Source organism: Planococcus citri, chromosome 1 (assembly GCF_950023065.1).
Source record: "Planococcus citri chromosome 1, ihPlaCitr1.1, whole genome shotgun sequence".
Taxonomy (NCBI): domain Eukaryota; kingdom Metazoa; phylum Arthropoda; class Insecta; order Hemiptera; family Pseudococcidae; genus Planococcus; species Planococcus citri.
This window is the reverse complement of record NC_088677.1, coordinates 73,686,427-73,706,088: the sequence shown is the minus strand read 5'-3', so window position 1 is coordinate 73,706,088 and position 19,662 is coordinate 73,686,427. Positions and strand designations below refer to the sequence as shown.

At 35.2% G+C, this 19,662-nt stretch overlaps 1 long non-coding RNA gene across 2 annotated transcripts in view; it reads left to right on the top strand.

Annotated features, from left to right (window-relative positions):
* Positions 1 to 3,497: 3,497 nt before the first annotated feature.
* The window catches only part of LOC135831580 (uncharacterized), a 28,194-nt gene continuing 12,029 nt past the window's right edge, over positions 3,498 to 19,662 (top strand). Inside the window, exon 1 of one of the 2 annotated variants that reach the window (XR_010556203.1) lies at positions 3,498 to 4,609. This is a non-coding gene — a long non-coding RNA (uncharacterized LOC135831580). The remainder of the gene's footprint in view (positions 4,610 to 19,662) is intronic. The other variant, XR_010556204.1, reaches the window with a different exon arrangement.

Sequence of the window (19,662 nt, the reverse complement as noted above, 5' to 3'; positions counted from 1 at the left end):
TTGGATCCCATCCACGGCCCCCAACAATTTTTTTGGACTTTTACCTATTGGGGGAGCTTCTGGGAGCCATGGGTGAAGTTGATTCGAAAAACTAAGGCAATATTCGTGTTCAGCGATATCGAAAACATACTATTACATGTGTCACACGAATGTAACCATTTTGGGGGGGCCACCCCCTTTGGGGAGGTGCTGGGAGCCGTGGACGAGTCCAATCAAAAATCTGACGTCATATTCGTGTTCAGCGTCACCAAAAACATACTATTCCATGTGTCACACGAACAAAACGCTTTTTTGAACTTTTACCCCCTTTTGGGAGGTGCTGGGGGCCGTGGATGGGGTTCTATCAAAAATCTGACGTCATATTCGTGTCCAGCGTCACCAAAAACATAGAATTCGATATATCACATGCCCCAGATTTTCTTTCAAAAGTTTCGCCCAAGATTGGGGTGGGGGGTGCTCCCTCTCCGTCTACGAGTCCCATCTCGAAACCTATCAATTGATATTAGTTTCAGTACCAATTTTCAACATTTTCACTGAGAGAGTGTACATTTTTTCAAAAAATCAGAAATCTCCAAAAAATAGTACTTGAATTTTCAAAAATTCGCAAAAAATCTAAAAATCAATTTGAGAAGCTAAAGTGTTGAATCGGATATGGGGTTTCAGGTCATGTTTTTCCCAAAAACCACGATCCCGTTCAAATCAGAGGTACTTGTACCATACCTCACGAGAAGTTCCCCATTTCCCCAGTTGGACATTTAGTTATGTATTTAAAAATGAAAGACCATACCTATTTTCTTTATGAAGAATACTTCTAATCTGGGGCATCGTCACGAGTCAATATTTCCTTCTTATCATATGAAAATTTCAATTACTTATTCCTAATATCGTAAATATGTAGATGTTTAGATAGGTACCTATACTAATAAATGACATTATCGTCATGATTTAGTTAAATTGGACTTCTCTAATGAATAAATTTTGATTTTGGGTCACGTAATCAAACCATAAAGAGCTTTTTCGTTGGGGGTACATATTCCCAAGAACAAAATAAAAAATTAATTCGTGGCTAATTTTGAGAATTTCATTTTAAAAATAGGTATAAGATACCTACTTGAGTACTGAGTGAGGATGATAGTGTTTATATATTATATGCTACTGTACCTACCTACTTGAAAACATTTAAATATTTCTAAAATGGGGGTATTAAACTGCTTATAGTAAGCATAAATCGTATACTTAGGGCCATATCGGTCATAAATCTTTCGAGACATCATTTTATAATCTTGATAACAAGTTGATTAACTTGGTAACACATGAAGAAGTTTTAATACCTACAAATATTCACTCGTTGACTATAATTGAAAAACAGCACAGTTGTGACTGATTAGGATAAAATTTAAAAATATGTTTTTTGATAGCATGATGAAATATTGAATAATATAAGACATAGGTACCTATAATTTGTTTCTCACCAGACAGAATTGATATACTTTGTCGACAATTAAAATATAAAATGCTCCTTGGCGCGTTTTCATTCTCATTGATCTAAGGATATTTTCATTTTCTTCAATTCCATTCGCTCTTTCGGAGACAATTTTATTACCTTTAGCACTAGTTACCTACCTATGCCATCTTCAAAATAATCTCACGGGTGAGAAAATTCTAGCAAAAAAGATAGGATATCACGTTTTAATAAATGCTGTGATACCATCCATCGTAATGAAAAGTTTTTCGTTCGCCGATTATTGCATACATTTTTCTATGTATCTCTGATCAAATTCATACCAGCTTTTGTCGATTTGAGGAAATATTTTCTTTATTTTGTCATCAACAACCATATTGTTTCGTACATTCCAGTATATTTAATTTACCATTCCGTAAATAACAAAATAGATGTAGGTAGTTGATTAATTGAAGAAAAATATTTCGATTTTTTTCCTAAAAATAAAGTTACCAAAAAATATCACTTTGGAGAGAAATTGCCAACAGTTTCGCTTTTACGTCAAAAATTGCGAAGAAGTACAATTTTTCTGCCAATAATTCCCAATTAATCAAACAAAATCTGAATTTTTGCTAAAAAATTGTCAAAAAATTCTTGTTTTTTAAAAATTGTAAAAAAATTCTCACTTTTTTAAAAATTATCAAAAATTTGACAAAGATTGTTGCTTTTTCAAAAAAAATGGCCAACAAAATTGTCTGAAATTTTTGTTTTGTCGACCAAAATTGTGAAAAAGTATTTCTGTTGTAAATAATTATTCACAAAATCCCTGCTTAATGCTAAGATTGTCAAACCTTTCTTTTTACCAAAAGTTGATAAAAACTCTTGCTTTCAAGTGAAATTGTCAAAAAACCCCTTTCTTTCCCTAAAATTGTCAAATAGGTACTTACTTTTTGTAAAAAATTCACCCTTTTTCAAAAATGACAAAAATTTATTCTTTTTATCAAAATGGCTAAGAATTGTTTTTTTTAGTTCCATTGTCTCTTTTTTTTTTCAAAAATTGAACTGCAAATGATAAAATTTTTCGGCCCCTAAAGCACTTACCTATTCAACGAAATGTTCTGCTTTTTACTAAAATTGTCAAAGACTTGCTTTTTGGCAAAAAAATGACAGAATTAAGTACCACTTTTTAAAAAAATTAACAGAAATTTTCGCCTCTAGGAAAAATTGTTAATGATGATCACTCTTTGCAGAAAATTCCAAAACAGTCTACTTTTTATTCAAATTTGTCCAAAATGCTCGCTTTTTCAACCAAAATTGCAAAAAATTTTACTTTTTAACAAAAAGCTATTTTTTGGAGAAAACTCCAGTTTCACTTTTTTCGAAAAATTCTCAAAGTCTCACTTTTTTTTGACAGAATAACAGGTATGATTTTTGACGTTAAATTGCCCCAACAGAAGATCATAATTATTTTTTTCAAAATTGCCACTTCTTGCTCTTGCTTTTTTACAAAAATTTCCACTAGCACCTGCTTTTTGCCAAGATTTCCAAAGTCTTACATCCTTTCTGCCAAAAATTGTTTTTGTGCTAGAAATTGCGAAAAAATGTTATTTCGTTGCAGAAATCGTCAGCAAGTTTCGCTTTTATTCATCAAAAAGTTTCAAAATTAATCCAACTTTTCAAAATTAAAAACCAGAATATTTTTGAAATGTTTCGACGTCTCGATGATAATGTATTTTGGGCATTTTTGAAGAATTTTGAAACACCAAAATCAGGTCATGGTTTTCTCGCGAGAAGTTGAAATTTTTCGACAAAAATCATTCGTTCATTTATTTATTATTTACTTAGCACACGAGTAGGTACTTTTTTACACATTTTTGAAAAATTGTGTGCTCTAAAGTCGGGTCAGATTAAAAAAAAAAAGAAAGAAAATCATGATTTAATTTGTATACATTATGGTCGTACTTAGTACATTTTCGTCGAAATATTTGAATTTCTCGCGAGAGGAGTTGAGTTTTTCTTGAAAGTGGTGGACATAAACGCCGAATTTATTTCTGGTGTTTGCGAATTGCGATTGATATGCATTTTTTGGGCCCCCAATTTAATAAAGTTTCACAAAAATCACGCTCATAAGGAACCTATCATCATTCATCCTATAATACAACTGCGCAAAAAAAGTACCTATGTAAATGTTTATTCGGAGTGATCAGTGAGGGGAGTTTCCATTACGTAGGTACCTACATGTAAATTTTTTTTGGCCCCAACCATTTCAAGAATTATGAGTTTTTTGGGCTCCATCTCCACCCTCTCTACTTTATTGTGCACCTGTGAATATCAAAATATAACAAGTACCTATACTTGAAAGTGCTTAGTACAGTACATCTCTTCTGGCATTTTGTTCGATCAAGTAAAGCAACAGAATTATTTTCAAGTATTTTCGTGATTTCTACTATGCATAAACCTGAAAACTGGAGACGTATCGTCGTCTGGTTATTTCCAATTCGGCCGTTAAGCGATAAGGAAAAGGAATTCGTAGAACGTACCTAATAATGCATTGTGTTGGTTGTTGGGGTTGGGATAACCAAAGCGATAAGACGAGCCGGTTCGTTCTGTTCTTGATTTTTCGTGCTGCAGTTTCTAATTTTTTCGCTCGGTTTATTCTTGCTCTTCGCTTTGAATTATTTGAAGCGAAATATGGCTCATTCGTTGAAAATCCGTCGTACTTTCGTGTCTTTTTTTTTCTCTCGAAAATGACGATATTTTGAACCGAGAATCGCATCATTCGTCGAGTTGTTGTCTGTGTACTTGGAAATTTCTCCATCGGTTTCGACTTCGAGTTCGAAATTCGTCGTATAGCTTTTATTAGTTTTTTTTCGCTCGGATCAATTACCATATTCGTCGTTATAAAGTATCTCGTGTAATGATCGTGACGGAGAATCGCATCAATCGTCGAGTTGTCGTCCGTTCCGTGTACTTCGAAAATTTCTCATTTTTTTCTCCTTCGGTTTCGAGTTCGAAATTCGACGCAGTTTTTTCGCTCGGATCAATTCGTCGTTAAAAAGAACAAAATATCCGTCGTGTCCGTGTACTTTTTTTAATTCTACGACTACGTCCATTCGCCATTCCATCGAGGTAGAAATTGAGCGGATGATGTTGTTTTTGCAGCTGCAGGTGAGTGTTTTACTTTGGTACACTATACATATTATTGATTGATTAATGCATGTTTTAAATGAAGTACTTTACAGCTTCAATTTTGTGAACTCTGAAACTGCCTGACCAGTGACAAGAGTCTCGCACGTTTTTTTTTTTTTTTACATAATTTTCTTTTCCATCGTCGTATGTTTATTTTCTATTTTATAAAACATCAGACCTAGTATGGCACATTGATTTGAGGAGCTCATTGCAAAAGTAGCCCTTGTCACATGAACTTTTAGACCCTTTTCACTCGATTGCACCTATTTCCAACTGCGGAGATCGTGTTGTTGTAATGATGAAATGAGCATCAAGTTGGTCTACCCTGAGTAGCCCTGAGAGGAATTGCTTTATAGAGTTTACACTCATGATACTGGGTACGCTCAAAGGAGAGCTTTGGAGATTGCATAGGTTCATGTGACAAAGGCTACTTTTGCAATGAGCTCCTCATTTGAAACCCAGTATTCCAGTATATGAACTTGCATCGTTTTTTTGATACCATACCTTGACCAATTTTGAACGAAGAACGAAGAGATAGAATCAAATGTGTTTTTTTTTTATATTCTAAACTGATGAAAGACATAATATTTCAAAGAAACTTTTTGTTGAATGTTCGAATTTGACGATCTAAGGGAGAAAAGTGCAAAATATTTGGGCGGATCGTTTCTAATAAAATTCGGTAGGCTTTGACGAAATTCCGCAGATGCCTTAGGTATAGTTTTCAGTTGAAAGTTCCTCATCGTTCCTCAAGAATTCTTTTTAGCTCCGGAGGTGCCCCGGCAGGGAAGAATTGGGCTCTCGTGGAGGAGGCTTTTTTGGAAAAATCGTGGTTTTTGCGCTCCTGTCGCTACTCAACCCGTTTCTGAAAAAATTACTTAGTTCGAGAATAAAAGTGTCTGAAATTCTACGTCGATCTATACGCCATATTGCCGTCAAAAATCCAAGATCACTTTTCGGATCCTACGAATCAATTGAAAATTTTCAAATCCCTTATTTTTCGATAAGCTTACACCTGAATATAACCTAAATTTATGTTCTGAACATTTTTTTCATTCAAGAATGCGTATTAATCCGTATCAATTTATCAAAAATATCGAAAAATATCGTTCCTGAAGCTAGGGAAGTATTTTCAAGAACGCAGAGGTGCTCATTGTTTCTCATTTTCTGCCAACTGCCAATTTCAAGAAAAATTGAGAGAAATAACCGAAAACTGACAACGACAACATCTTATCGACTTTTTTTTGTGGAAAATTTCTTTCCTCATCGAGGGAGAAGTTGACTGAATGATAGTTACATCATTGTGTTTTTGCAGTGCTGCTGGCGAGTGTTTTATTTGAGTTCCTACTTACAATATATTGATGCATATAAATTAGCTAATACAATTTTGTGCACGTTGAAACTGCCAGACAATAAGAGTCACTTGCAGTATTTTTAAATCTCATTTTCTTTTCCATCGTAAAATGTGCTTTTCGGTTTTAGTTTTTACGCAAAGCAACTATTAAACTGAATTGCTTTTTCATCATTATTCATTATATTGTCAACACTTGGCCAATCAACGAGTATTTACAAAGAGCCTCATTAAAGCAATAATATTTTGGCGTCAAATTTGAAAAAGTTACTGCAGTTGTGTTTAAATGATGCAATAAAATGAGAAAAAGTAATGCAAAAACTATCTTGCAATCAGCTTTTTCCATGATGTAATATGGTATTTTACGTTTATTTGTGCAAAGATGTGTAGATTGTAGAATGGAACCTCCAAGCTACCGATTCAGCACTTTCATCGTGGAACACTTGTCTTGGGGCACTATAAAATAAGCAAAAAGTAAATAATGCAAAAACTATCTTGCAAATCAGCTTTTTCCATGATGTAATGGTATGGGTTGTTGCATTTTTGTGTTTTTCTTCTTCACATATTGTTGTTTATTTGATTATGCAATTGCCTTCCTCAGAGGTTTTTTGTTTCCAAAATTTAACCCACTCCAAGCAATCATCATATGTTTGGGTACCTAAGTACCTACATCTTCTTTTTTCCCACCAACTGTACATACGTAAATGAAAAACATGAGTATAAAAACAACAAATTTTTAAATTCAAAATAGAAAAAAATTCTTACTTGCAATTACCTTCCTCAGAGGGTTCAAGTCGAAAAAAAAAATGTCTTACTTGCAATTGCTATTTTTCGGTCCTCTTTATCTTTTGTTTCGATCATTAAGCACTTAAGATGGTACCATACTCTAGTCTAGCAATACCTTACTTACATTTTATAAGATACTATTTTTTATCAATTTCAACTGTAAAGGTCGAAGCAGCTGGAAAATGACGTTATTTGATGTTTTTTTTTGTATTTTGTATTCTTTGACAGGATTATGACTCTTTCTTCGGCGATATGGATTCGGTTAGGATGCTTCAACCAGTTCGAGATAATTTCTCTACGAATCAGTATAACATAATGTGTCTTATAGGTAAATTATTTAAAATTTGACTGATATCGTCAAGCATATGTTTTGAGCTAATAATTTTAATACCACTGATGAGGATTTCAAATAACACTAGTTTCATCTCTCACTACGCAGATGAATTTTTTAATGCGGTTTTAAATCTTGGAATATGTATATGTTCGTTATGCATCTCATCCGACACTAGGCATGTAACAAGTGTCGGATGTGTTGCATAACGAACATATTTCAGGATTGAGAACCACATTGAAAAATCATCCACGTTTATAGTATGAGATGTACACTACATATACATACACATACCTAAACCTGTTGGTAACGTGTTGGTAGGTAGTAGGTACTACAGAATAACATTCTCACTTGGTTGAAAAACAGTTCAATACTCAAGTACTTATGAATTAATTAAAGCTATAAAAAATTTTAATTAAATATACTTAAATGATTGAAATTAAAAAATGTACTAAAATAAAAAATGAAAAAATATATATAAAAAATGATTTTAAAAATATTATTGGCTGAGTGTGCACATTTTGTTCGTGCTTAGAGAGGTCAGAAGGGTCCATATTTGAGGTTTTCAGTCACAATTTCTAAATTACGAAGTTATTTGAAAAAGTTGCCCAATATCTTAAACGAAATATTTGTTATCGTTAAAATTTTCTTTGTAGGGGCTTTTGAAGAGAAGGTACGAATATGTTTTTGTGAAAACGTCTTTTTGACAACTTCTCCATCAACGCTGAAAAAATCCATGAAATCAGCCTAAGAATTACGGATGGTATTGAAAAAAAAAATCAGAGAAGAAAAATAGTGACTTACTGTTTTTTTCACTTCTTCTTCGGTTGTTTCCCTCGGATTAATTTTTTTTAACAACTTCTCATCAACACTAAAAAAAATCCCTGAGATCAGCCTAAGACGAAATAATTAGCCTTCTATTCCAAACAGGCCAGGGGAGGGTATTCTGACGCAAGCTTAACATCGTTATCAATATCGTGTGACTTATCGTTTGTTACGTACGTTTAATGTGATGCTTAGCTCAAAATATATCAGCTTAGTTTTTTGATCTGAGATGTAAAAGGCTGTCTTAAGGCTCAGCAATTGAGTCTAGTTGATTTTATATGCCATTTGTCGAGGTTATGGGACGTTTTTCTGGTGACGTATTATTTTCAGTTCGTGAGATCCACCCCCACCTACCTTCCACCTACACCATGGTCACTTGGAGACAAAAATTCCAGGACGAAAATTGTTCCTCTTTTTGTTGAGAGGAAAGCGAGGTTTCAAAGTCTAGCCCCTGGCTTGGATGGTGATCTTCCTGACGGTTCTCAAGACCTCACTACTGTCTGTGTGTCTAACAGGGTAGCAAATAGCAATTATACGTACCTAACTACCTATTACATGGATATGTGATTCTGCTCAAGCACATAAAGGGAGTTCCTTTTTGGACGACAAGAGGAAAGTGAAACTTGGACGACTTGGAATATTCCCACGGTCGGCTCGCACGAACTAATTAGCTCATAGCGTTGAGCTTTTAAGAAAGCTCAGTGTAGCCGACTTGTGAGAGCATAATATAGTATTTACAACTAAGCCGAGGAGCTGTGGTCCTCACTTACCCTCTACATATTGATGCTCTAAGACTTTTTTTTTAAATCGCTGTTTCGTACTCATTTTCAACTGCAATGGAATTATATTATTGGTGCACTAAATTGAAATTTCCCCAAAAGAGATCCAACTTCCTCCCCTCTCGACGTTGTGATGGAGAAGAATTGAATTTTTTAGGAGGAAAAACTGCCCCTGAAAGTCGAGTAAGTATGCTGATTTCATGAATCTCTTAGTGTTGATGAGAGGTTGTGAAAAATTCACATTTATGAGCCCCTGCGAAATGATTTGTAATGACAGATTTTTTTTTTGAGAAACCGTAATGTGGGATGTGAAAAATGTAGCCCACTTCCCCTCCAAGGGTAACAAAATTGTGCAGATTTTGTATCCTGTCGGGAAGTTCAGAAATGTTGAAATACATTCTCTATACTGAGTAAGTATACATGTTCACAAAACTCCCTCTTTCTGTGATTTGTTTTGGAGTTCAGATTGAAAAAATGTCGGAGGATTCTGACGAAATTCAGGGAAGACCTTCAATCTGAGTTGGGAAGTCACTCAGAAGAAATCTGAGATCCGGAGGTATCCCTGGAAGGGAAATATGGGTCCTCAAAGAGAGGCCATTTTCGAAAAATCTAGGTTTTTTCCATTCTAGCTGTCTACTCTACCTGTACGGTCCAGTTTCAAAAGATCTATGACAGGTTTTACTGAGCAGTTGAAAATTTTCAAATCGCTGATTTTTGCGAAAATTTCCGTGGTTGTGACTGAATGTGATTAACTGATTATGTATTGGTTTTTTGGCATTCAATTTTGACAATTTATGTTCACCTGCTTCTTGGTTACAGATTTTTCTAGCATACGAGTACCTAATATTGGTTTTTTGGTTGGAAATTTTTGGGTATTTAAGCGACGTATTTTAAAGATTTTTGAAACAAATTTTGACTTGATTTTTGCCAAATTTGGCAGAAATTCCATCAGTGTTCAGCGATTGTTGATTTGCATTGATTTTTGGTCTTGGTGTCTGAACGATCTATTTGGGTCGAACAATGAAATTTTTGACCAAAGACCACTACCGAAGGCCGTGTTTTCTGGAATGTATTTCTAGCAGAGGAGGGGAAGGGGAATCCTGCGGAATTTATTCAAATTTTCTTTGCGGATTGTTTGCTAGCTTATAACGTTTTGGAATTTTTAAGTGGTCAATTTGACCTCATATAGGTACACAATTCATACTGGACCATTTTACATTTTACGTTTCCCATTTGCAGCCAATTTTGGTACTTGTATTTGAGGTCGAATGGTCTTCAAAAGCAACAAGCAAGAACACTCTTGCAATTTGCAATCGGTATGTGCAACTTTTGCTATTTTTGCGTCATGTTGATTTCAAATATCCCTACCCCTAGTGTCAACATGCGATCCATTTTAATTTTTTAATCAACCCGAGCGAAAAAATTTTTTCGCTCGGATTATTAGCGAAATGTTGGCTCATTAGTTGTCTGTATCCGTCGGGAATCGAATCAATCGTTGGGTTGTCGTGTCCGCGTATTTTTTTTGTTGAAAATTTCTTTCCTCGTCGAGGGAGAAGTTGACTGAAGATTGATAGGTACATCATTCTGTTTTTGCAGTGCTCGTGGTGAGATAGTGTTTTATTTGAGCTCCTACATATTGATGCATAAATTACGATTCTTCTCCGCAGGTATAATTATATTAAATTAGCTACAATTTTGTGCATATTGAAACTGACTGACTGACAAGAGTCATCTTGCAGTTTTTTTTAATCTCATATTTTTATTTTCCATCGTAGAATGTGCTTTTCGGTTTTATATTTAGTTTTTACGCAAAGCAACTAAGGTATACCTATCGAAATGAATTGCTTTTTCATCATTATTGTCAACACTTGGCCAATCAACGAAAGGTATTTTCAAATTGCCACATTAAAGCATACTATTTTGGCGTCAAATTTGAAAAAGTAACTGCAGTTGTTTTTAAATAATGCAATAAAATGAGAAAAGGTAAATGCAAAAACTATCTAGCAATCAGCGAATAGCTTATGGCTTGTTTTTTCAAGAATATATAGCAGAATTATTTAGTATAATGTTTCATTTTTTCAAAAATACTTTATATTTCTCGGAAAAGGTATGTTGAACAGCGGTTAAACAGATCTTTCAGAAATACATTACAAAATGTGCACCATATAGGTCGTCCAAATAAAATCCAGCGGGCTTTGACAAAATTCAGCAGAGATTTTCGTTTCAAGTTGAAAGTCCCTCAGATTTTTTTTAGCTCCGGAGGTGCTCTGGGAGGGGAGAAATGGGCCCTTAAGGAGCAGGTTTTTATGAAAAAATCGTGGTTTTTGCGCTCCTGTCACTACCTAACCTGTTTTGGAAAAAATTACTTACCTAGTTTCAAAATGAAAGTATTCAAAATTCTACATCGATCTATAAGCTATTGCCGTAAAAATCCACGACCACTTTTAAGGTGCTAATGATCAATTGAAAATTTTCAAATCCCTTATTTTTTTTGGATAAGCTTACCTATCTGAATTTGTGTTTTGGTAATTTTTTTCTTCAAGAATAGGTAGTTATTCCGTATTAATCTTATCAAAAATATCGAAAGATATCAGTCCTGAAACTAGGGAAATATTCTCAAACGCAGTGGTGCTCATTTTTTGTCATTTCTGCCAATTTTAAAAAATAGAGAAAAATAACTGAAAAACCGATAACATATTCATTTTCGTTTTTTTTTAAATCGGCGGTAATGACGAAAAAATTGGTACCACTGCGTCCCAAAATATTTCCCCAGTTTCAGGAATGATAATGTTTTTCAATATTTTGGTAAATTAGTGCGCAATATTTTTAAAAAATTTTAAACGCGAATTTATTTTAAAATACCATATTTGGTAGGTAATTTGCATATTTTCAATAGCATAGATCGACGCAGAATTTTAAATAGTTTCGTTTGGGATTGGGCTATATTTCCCAAAATAGATTACCTAGGTAATGACACTAGTGGAAAAATGCGATTTTTTTTGAAAATGTGCTCTCTTACAGGGAGTCTATCTCTTTCAAAGACACCTCTGGACATAAAAAATTTTCTGAGTAACTTTCAACTCAGAATAAAGGTCTCTGCTAAATTTGATCAAAATCCACAGACCTTTTTTTTAAGTGTACCATTCATTTATTCCCAATTGTTGTATTCTTTGACATAAGTATGACTCTTTCTTCGGCGATATGGATTCGGTAGGGGTGCTTCAACCAGTTCGAGGTAATTTTTCTTTGGATCAGCATACTTACCATAATGTTGATGTAAGTGGTGAAATAGCGCCCACTGAAAGACTTTTTTTGGAGCTTTTAAGACGATTTTTTAAGGTTTTGTTGTTAAAAATGATTAATTAAAATTTTACTGATATCGTCAAGTAGAGAATTTCAAAAAACACGTAATTTCATCTCACACATCACTGATTAATTTTTTAATGTAGGTAATTTTTAATCTTGAAATATGCATGTTCGTTATGCAACTCATCCGACACTAGGCAAGAAACAAGTGTATGTCGGATGAGTTGCATAACGAACACATTTCAGGATTGAGATCCACATTGAAAAATCATCCGCATTTACGAGATGAAGGTACCTAAACTTGTTGGTACATACAACAGAACAACACTCTGACTTGGTTGAAAAACAATTCAAGTACTTAAAACTTGAAACCCTCTTCAATGTTTTGACGAGTTTGAGAGACCATGTTGAAAATTAGATTTTAAAAGAACATCGTGTCTCTGATTCGCCTACTTTTTTGCTCATTCTGTGTTCTTCAAGTAGTTTCCTCTGAACATGGCCAAAATGCCATGTTAGAGGAAAAAAATTTTCATATGCACTAGGAATGAGAAAACTGGAAAACAAAACGATAAATTGCTTCAAATCGTAGTATTTTATCGTCATAAAGTGGCTGAGTTCTGATTCAGAAAATGCAGAATTTTTATTCTGCATAATACTGAGTGTGAGTGATCATCAAGTTCTTTGATTTTACCCACTTTTTTTTCAATTGCTTTCATCTTCAGATTTATCAGAAATTATTTCCAGGCTATTTTATACAGAGTGAGGAAAATTTTGAGATTTCAGTATCAGTTTTGTAGCTATAAAAAGGGCAAACCCCGAAAAAATGAAATGACAGAAAGAGAAGTTTTGTACGAGTATATTAATTAGCCAGTGTGCACATTTTGTCCACCTTTGGAGGGGTCAGAGGGCTCCATACTTGGGGTTTTTTGCCATAAATAAAGCTATAAAAAAATTAATTCAGTATTAAATTAATAAAATGAAAAATAGAAAAACTAATATAAAAAAATGATTTAAAAAATATTATTGGCTGAGTGGACTGTACACATTTTGTCAGTGCTTGGGGAGGTCAGAGGGGTCCATACTTGGGGTATTCAGCCACAAATATCTGAATTACGATGTTATTCAACAAATTTGTACAATATCATGATCATAAACGAAATTAATATTTGTTGTCATTGAAATTTTTTTGTAGGGGTTTTTAAAGAGATATGTTTGTGAAAACGTCTTTTGTGACAACTTCTCCATCAACGCTTATAAAAAATCCATGAAATCAGCCTAAGTAAAATTAAGGATGGTGATGAAAAAAAAAAAAAAAAAAAAATCAGAGGAGAAAATTAGTAACTTACTCCCTGATCGTACATACGTACTATATCCATGGTTATGAGGTATTGATTACATTTCTCATTCGGTTCGATTTTGGTACTGTTCATTTTCTGAAGACAGAATCATCACAGAAATATGTGGTGCATGCTGGCGGCCATACGAGCGTGTCGCTTACTTAAGATTCTGAGGTACCTACCAGAATTTTCTTCATTAACTTTTTCACTTCCTCTTCAGTTGTTTCCTCGGCTTTGTCTTTTTCAACAACTTCTCATCAACACTAAAAAAATCCATGAGATCAGCCTAAGATGAAATGATTAGCCTTATGGAGATGCCGAGCCCTCATATAAACGTAGGTTTTTGATCTGACCCTTCCCCCTTCCAATCCCTACCACAGATAAGGCACTTTAGCTTCACTCAGGTGAAATCACTCGGCCATCTTTGGTGCAAAATAACAATAGAATTTAATGAAACGTCACAGTGACGTCAGGACGTCACTTGCCGAACAGCTGTACTATGCTGTGATTGGCTGAAATTATTCATTTTGCACCAAAGATGGCCGAGCGATTTCACCTGAGTGAAGCTCCAATTTGGTCCTAAAGATGGAAAAATGGGTAATCCTGTATACTAGTATGGCATATCGTTTACCTATCAAGTTTTTTGAAGTGCTGAGTGCGAGTATCCAATTAGTTTTTCGAGCTAACCCTCCCAGCTCACACCCCAGGTACCCTAATTTCTTTTCAAAGAATAAAAAAAAAATGAAAAATGACTTACCATGACATTTTAACATTTTATATGACTTGAGTCACCGTCAATGAGATTTCATTTTTAGGTTTTAAATCCTTACTTATATCGCGGTGTAAGATTACTGAAAAAAAATGACTTGCTCGCATGATCTCTACGGATGTTTTCCTAAATCATCCCACTGTGTACATTTTGCTTGCGCCGTAGCATGAAAACCAGGGACCGTAAGGTGCCTAATTAAATATCTAGGAGCAGTTCTCAGAGTTTTCAATCACGACATTAGAGCATTTCCTGTCCCCCCTCTCTATTTACAACTACGGCCAAAGTTACGACAAAATTAATAACTTACTGAAATTCCGGAATATTACGAACTGAAATTCTGGAATAAAAGTGGATTGGAAAACAGCTGAAATACAGGAGAAAACTGCATTTGATGAAAGAAGCGTGAATTTTGGTATGATGAATTTTTGAACCAAAATGAAGTTTTTAAGATCGGGAGCCACTCGAGCTCCCCCTCCTTCGAGGGGGGTGGGGCTTGCAATTTTTAAAATTTTCCTGTGGATAGAGTTTTGGATGTTTGTTGCCACTCAACGAGAATTTATTCGTTTTGCCATTTTGTCGAGGTTATAAGTATAGGACTTTTCTGGTGACATAATGGTCACTTGGAGAAAAAATTCCAGGACGAAACGACCACATACTTACAATCACAGTACTTAGTACTTACTTATAATTAATTACCTTATACTAATACGTACGTTACTACGATATTTACAATAGTTCACACACGAAAGCATGTGATTCATCTGCTCAAGCACATAAAGGGCGTTCCTTTTGGATGACAATAGGAACATGGAATTTAGACGACTTGGTAAAAGGAACTGCGAAACGAACGACTTGGAATATTCCGATGGTCGGCTCGCCCGAACTAATTAGCTAATGGCGCTGAACTTCTAAGAATGCTCTGCAGTGCAGCTGACTTTTGAGAGCATAAATTCACTCCTACGGCGAGGAGCTGTAGTTCTCCCTCTACATATTGATGGGTACTCTAGAACTTTTTTTTGAATCGTTTTTTCGTACTCATTTTCAACTGCAAGGAATATTGTAGGCTCGCTAAATCAAAATTTCCCCGAAAGAGGTTCAACTCCGCCCCCCCCCAAGGCGTTGTGATGGAGATGGATTGCATTTTTTTGATTCTGTGTAGGTACCTGATGGAAGTATGGTATCTAATGGGTGGAAGAACTGCCTCTGAAAGTTGAGTAGGTAAGTATGCTGATTTCATGAATTTCTTAGTGTTGATGAGAGGTTGTGAAAACCTCCCCTTTATAAGCCGTTGCGAAAAAATTTGTAATGGTAGAAAATCTTTTTTGAGAAACCGTAATGTGGTATGTGGAAAATGTGCCCCCCCTCCCCAAGAGTGACAAGATTGTGCGGATTTTGTAGGGAAGTTCAGGAATATTGAATTGACTATATGCTCACCATACTTCCCCTCCTCGTGATCTATTTTGGGGTTCAGATTAAAAAAATGTCGGATTATGACGAAATTCAGGGAAGACCTTCAATCTGAGTTGAGAAGTCACTCAGAAGAAATCGGAGGTCCGGAGGTATCCCTGAAGGGGAGAAATGGGTCCTCAAAAAGAGGCCATTTTCGACGGAAAATTGTGGTCTTTTTCGTTCTACTTCTACTCTGTAGGTACTCTACCTGTTTGGTTCAATTTCTAGAGATAGTATTTGAGATTTTGCGTGGATCTAGAAACCTAATAGAGCGGGCAAATAGCGGTTTTAAAAAGGAAAAAATTGGCACATCAATTTTTTCTTCGGGAATGTGTTCGGATGGACCCTCTGAACCACCAAAAAAAAGCCGACTCTCCTACCCGTGGAGGAAAATTTTTTAGGGGGCTGAAACCGGTTCCGATTCACGTTTTTTGCGTTTTACTCCGTAAATATTGGGTTTTTGAGAAAAACTACCAAGACAAAAAATGTTCCCCTTTAAATTCTCGACAATTTGATGCTACGCTCGATACCCATTGCTCAAGGGGGGTGTCCAAAAAAAGGGGTGGAAAGAGTAGTTGTTTCAAAAAAGGTCAGTCCAATAAATTAATCAAAATTACCACTTAAAATCATTCGTTTTGGCTCAAATTTTTTTTACAAAGTCTACTCACCCAACTACTAATCAAACTATCATTGGTTTGTCTTCAACCCTCCTCGGGGGTTCGTGAGGGTTGCTTGATTTTTCAAGTAACACACTACTGAATCATATATTTGAAAAACAAATCCGGACGTGCGATATATCGAATAGTATGTTTTCGAGGTCGCTGAATACGAATATGAACTCATTTTTTTCATACAACCCCTCAAAGCCCCTCTGTACCCCAAAATGGGGGTCAAAATTTTGAAAAATCGTGAAAAGTCGAGTGATATATCGAATGGTACGTTTTCGAGGTCGCCGAGTGCGAATATGAACTTATTTTTTGAATCCCACCCCCCCAATGTCCCTCTGTGCCCCAAAATGAGGGTGAAAATTTTGAAAAAATGTGAAAAGTCGAGTGACATATTGAATGGTATGTTTTCGAAATCGCTGAGTACGAATATGAACTTATTTTTTGCCTACAGCCCCTCAAAGCCCCTGTGTGCCTCAAAATTAAGGTCAAAATTTTGAAAAATCGTGAATAGTCGAGTGATATATCGATTTGTATGTTTTCGAGACACTGAACTGGAATATGCACTTTTTTCCTGCTCTACTTACGATCCCTCAAAATCCCCTTACGCCCCCTAAATAGGATAAAATTTTGAAAAGTCACCAAAAAACGTGTAATACGTCGAATAGTATGTTTTCAAGATCGCTGAATAGGACTACAGACTCATTTTTATTATTTCACTCATTTTACTATTCAAACGTCCTACTAACGCCACAAAATTATCCTCAATGTCTTTAGTAGGTAAGATGTCCATCTTCTTGTCTATCTCAGTGTTTTAATTTCGATTGTTTTCCTGTAAAGTTTTCGATTTCATTTTTTACAGTAGACTCCCAATTATCCGACTTTCAGGTTATCCGGTACTAATTTATCCGACTTACTTTTCGCATTACCCGACCCACCAAGGTCAGATAATCCAAAAAACATCTAATTTTTGATTTTGGAGTGTAAATAATAATCCAGGATTCAGCATTTTGTATTCTAACGGTGTTATTTTCCTTGAAATCGATCCAACTTATCTCAAAAAATTATAATTTGAGTCAGTATTTCATTGTCTTTTATGTACAAAAGTACGTTATTTTTGTTTATTAGTTATTTTTTCGATTCTTTGTTCCTGTTTTGAGCCAAAACTTGATTTTCTGAATGAAAGCTTGTCATCTCAAGCTTATGCACTTCATTTTTACGCTTAAAACATCAATTTTGGATTATCCGACTTTTTTGATATCCGACCCACCTTACACCCCCGATTAGGTCGGATAATCGGGAGTCTACTGTATTGGCTACCAATCGAAAACAAAATGAAATCATTTTTTTTTTTTATGGAAGAAAACATCGAAATTTAGTAGTTCATAGTTCCTGTTTTTAAAAAAAAGACATACCATTCGATATATCAGTTGACTTTTCACGATTTTTCAAAATTTTGACCCTCATTTTGAGGCACAGAGGGGCTTTTGAGCCAAAACGAATGATTTTAAGTGGTAATTTTGATTAATTTATTGGACTGACCTTTTTTGAAACAACTACTCTTTCCACCCCTTTTTTTGGACACCCCCCTTGAGCAATGGGTATCGAGCGTAGCATCAAATTGTCAAGAATTTAAAGGGGAACATTTTTTGTCATGGTAGTTTTTCTCAAAAACCCAATATTTACGGAGTAAAACGCAAAAAACGTGAATCGGAACCGGTTTCAGCCCCCTAAAAAATTTTCCTCCAGGGGTAGGAGAGTCGGCTTTTTTTTGGTGGTTCAGAGGGTCCATCCGAACACATTCCTGAAGAAAAAATTGATGTGCCAATTTTTTCCTTTTTGCCGCTGCTTTTTTACGTTATTTTCCCGCTCTATAAGACCACTTTTATGGTTCATACTGAGCAGCAGTTTAAAATTTGCAAATCGCTTAGTTATGGGAAAATTTCTGTGATTGTGACTGAATGTGATTACTGGTTTTTTGGCATTCAATTTTGACAATTTATATGCTCGCCTGGTTCTTGCAGTTACAGATTTTTTTCCAGAATAATATTGGTTTTTTGGTTAAAAATTTTTGGGTATTTAATCGACATATTTTAAAGATGTTTTAAACAAAGTTTGACTTGATTTTTGCCAAATTCGGCAAAAATTTCAGCAGTGTTCGGCGGTTGTTGATTTGCATTGATTTGTGGTCTTGGCGTCTGAACGATCTATTTGGGTCAACTATAATGACTCATATGGAGCGATTCATATCCAATTTTTGAAAAAAAACCACTACCAAAGGCCATGTTTTCTGGAATGTATTTCTAGCAATTGAGGGGGGGGCGGAGGGCTGCGAAATTTTTTTCCATTTTTTTTAAAGGATTTTTTGCTAGCTTATGGCGTTTTGAAATTTTTAAGCGGCCATTTGAGTGATGCTGCATCCTTAAAAATCCAAATTATATTCTCATGTTGTTCTTTTTTGATAACTTTGAATTTTGCACCTTTTATACTTTGGGTCCTATTTTGAGTTTGGCGGTTAAATTGTTATTTTTGCATAGTTTGAACAACTCATCTTATTTACTAACCTGCATATACTATGGTGCTTCAAAAAGTAACGTCCGTTTCGGGGCTAGCGCCAAAACTACCGAACCAATCAACGTGTGCTTCTAGTATGTTGTAGGCCAACTATTTCTCTCTCGTTTGCCGGGTCGCTGGTTATTCTAGCTTATTTGGTTGCTTCATAACATCAGTTCAAAGTAAATGCTTTTTATGAGGCTTGTGCCCAAGAAATGATTTTTGTAATTACTCGTTTTTTAATACCAATAGAAAAAGCACCACCACAATAGGAAAGTTCAACCAATCAAGTTGTGCTTTTGGTGGAATGTAGAGTAACCCTTCCTCTTTCATTTGCCGGGTCGTTCATTTTTATAGCTTCACTGGTTGCTTCATAACATCAGTTCAAAGTGAGTGCTTCTTCTGAGATTCGAATCTGGGAAATTTTTCCCTGCATTGCTCGTTTTTTATAGCAAAAAACACAACTGTGAAAGAAATCCATGATGAAATTGTCCTCGAGGTATTGTCTGAATGCAATGGATATCAGAAATGTGCATCCTATGGTTGAATTCTCGATGAAATTCGCGCAGGACAGCGTTATGGAAAGTGGCGCTTGTTGCATGGTGTCCGGTGCAATCATCATCAAAGAGGCTTGTTTGGCCTTCACTGAGCATATTGACCAAGTAACACTAATTTCTGGTATCCATTGCATCCAGACCATACCAGAGGACAATTTTATCAACAATTTTTTTCGCAGTTGTGTTTTTTGCATTGAAAAAGTGAGAAATTCTGCACATCATTTCTTGGGCACAAGCCTCATAAAAAGCATTTGCTTTGAACTGATGTTATGAAGCAACCAAATAAGCTAGAATGACCAGCGACCCGGCAAACGAAAGAGAAATAGT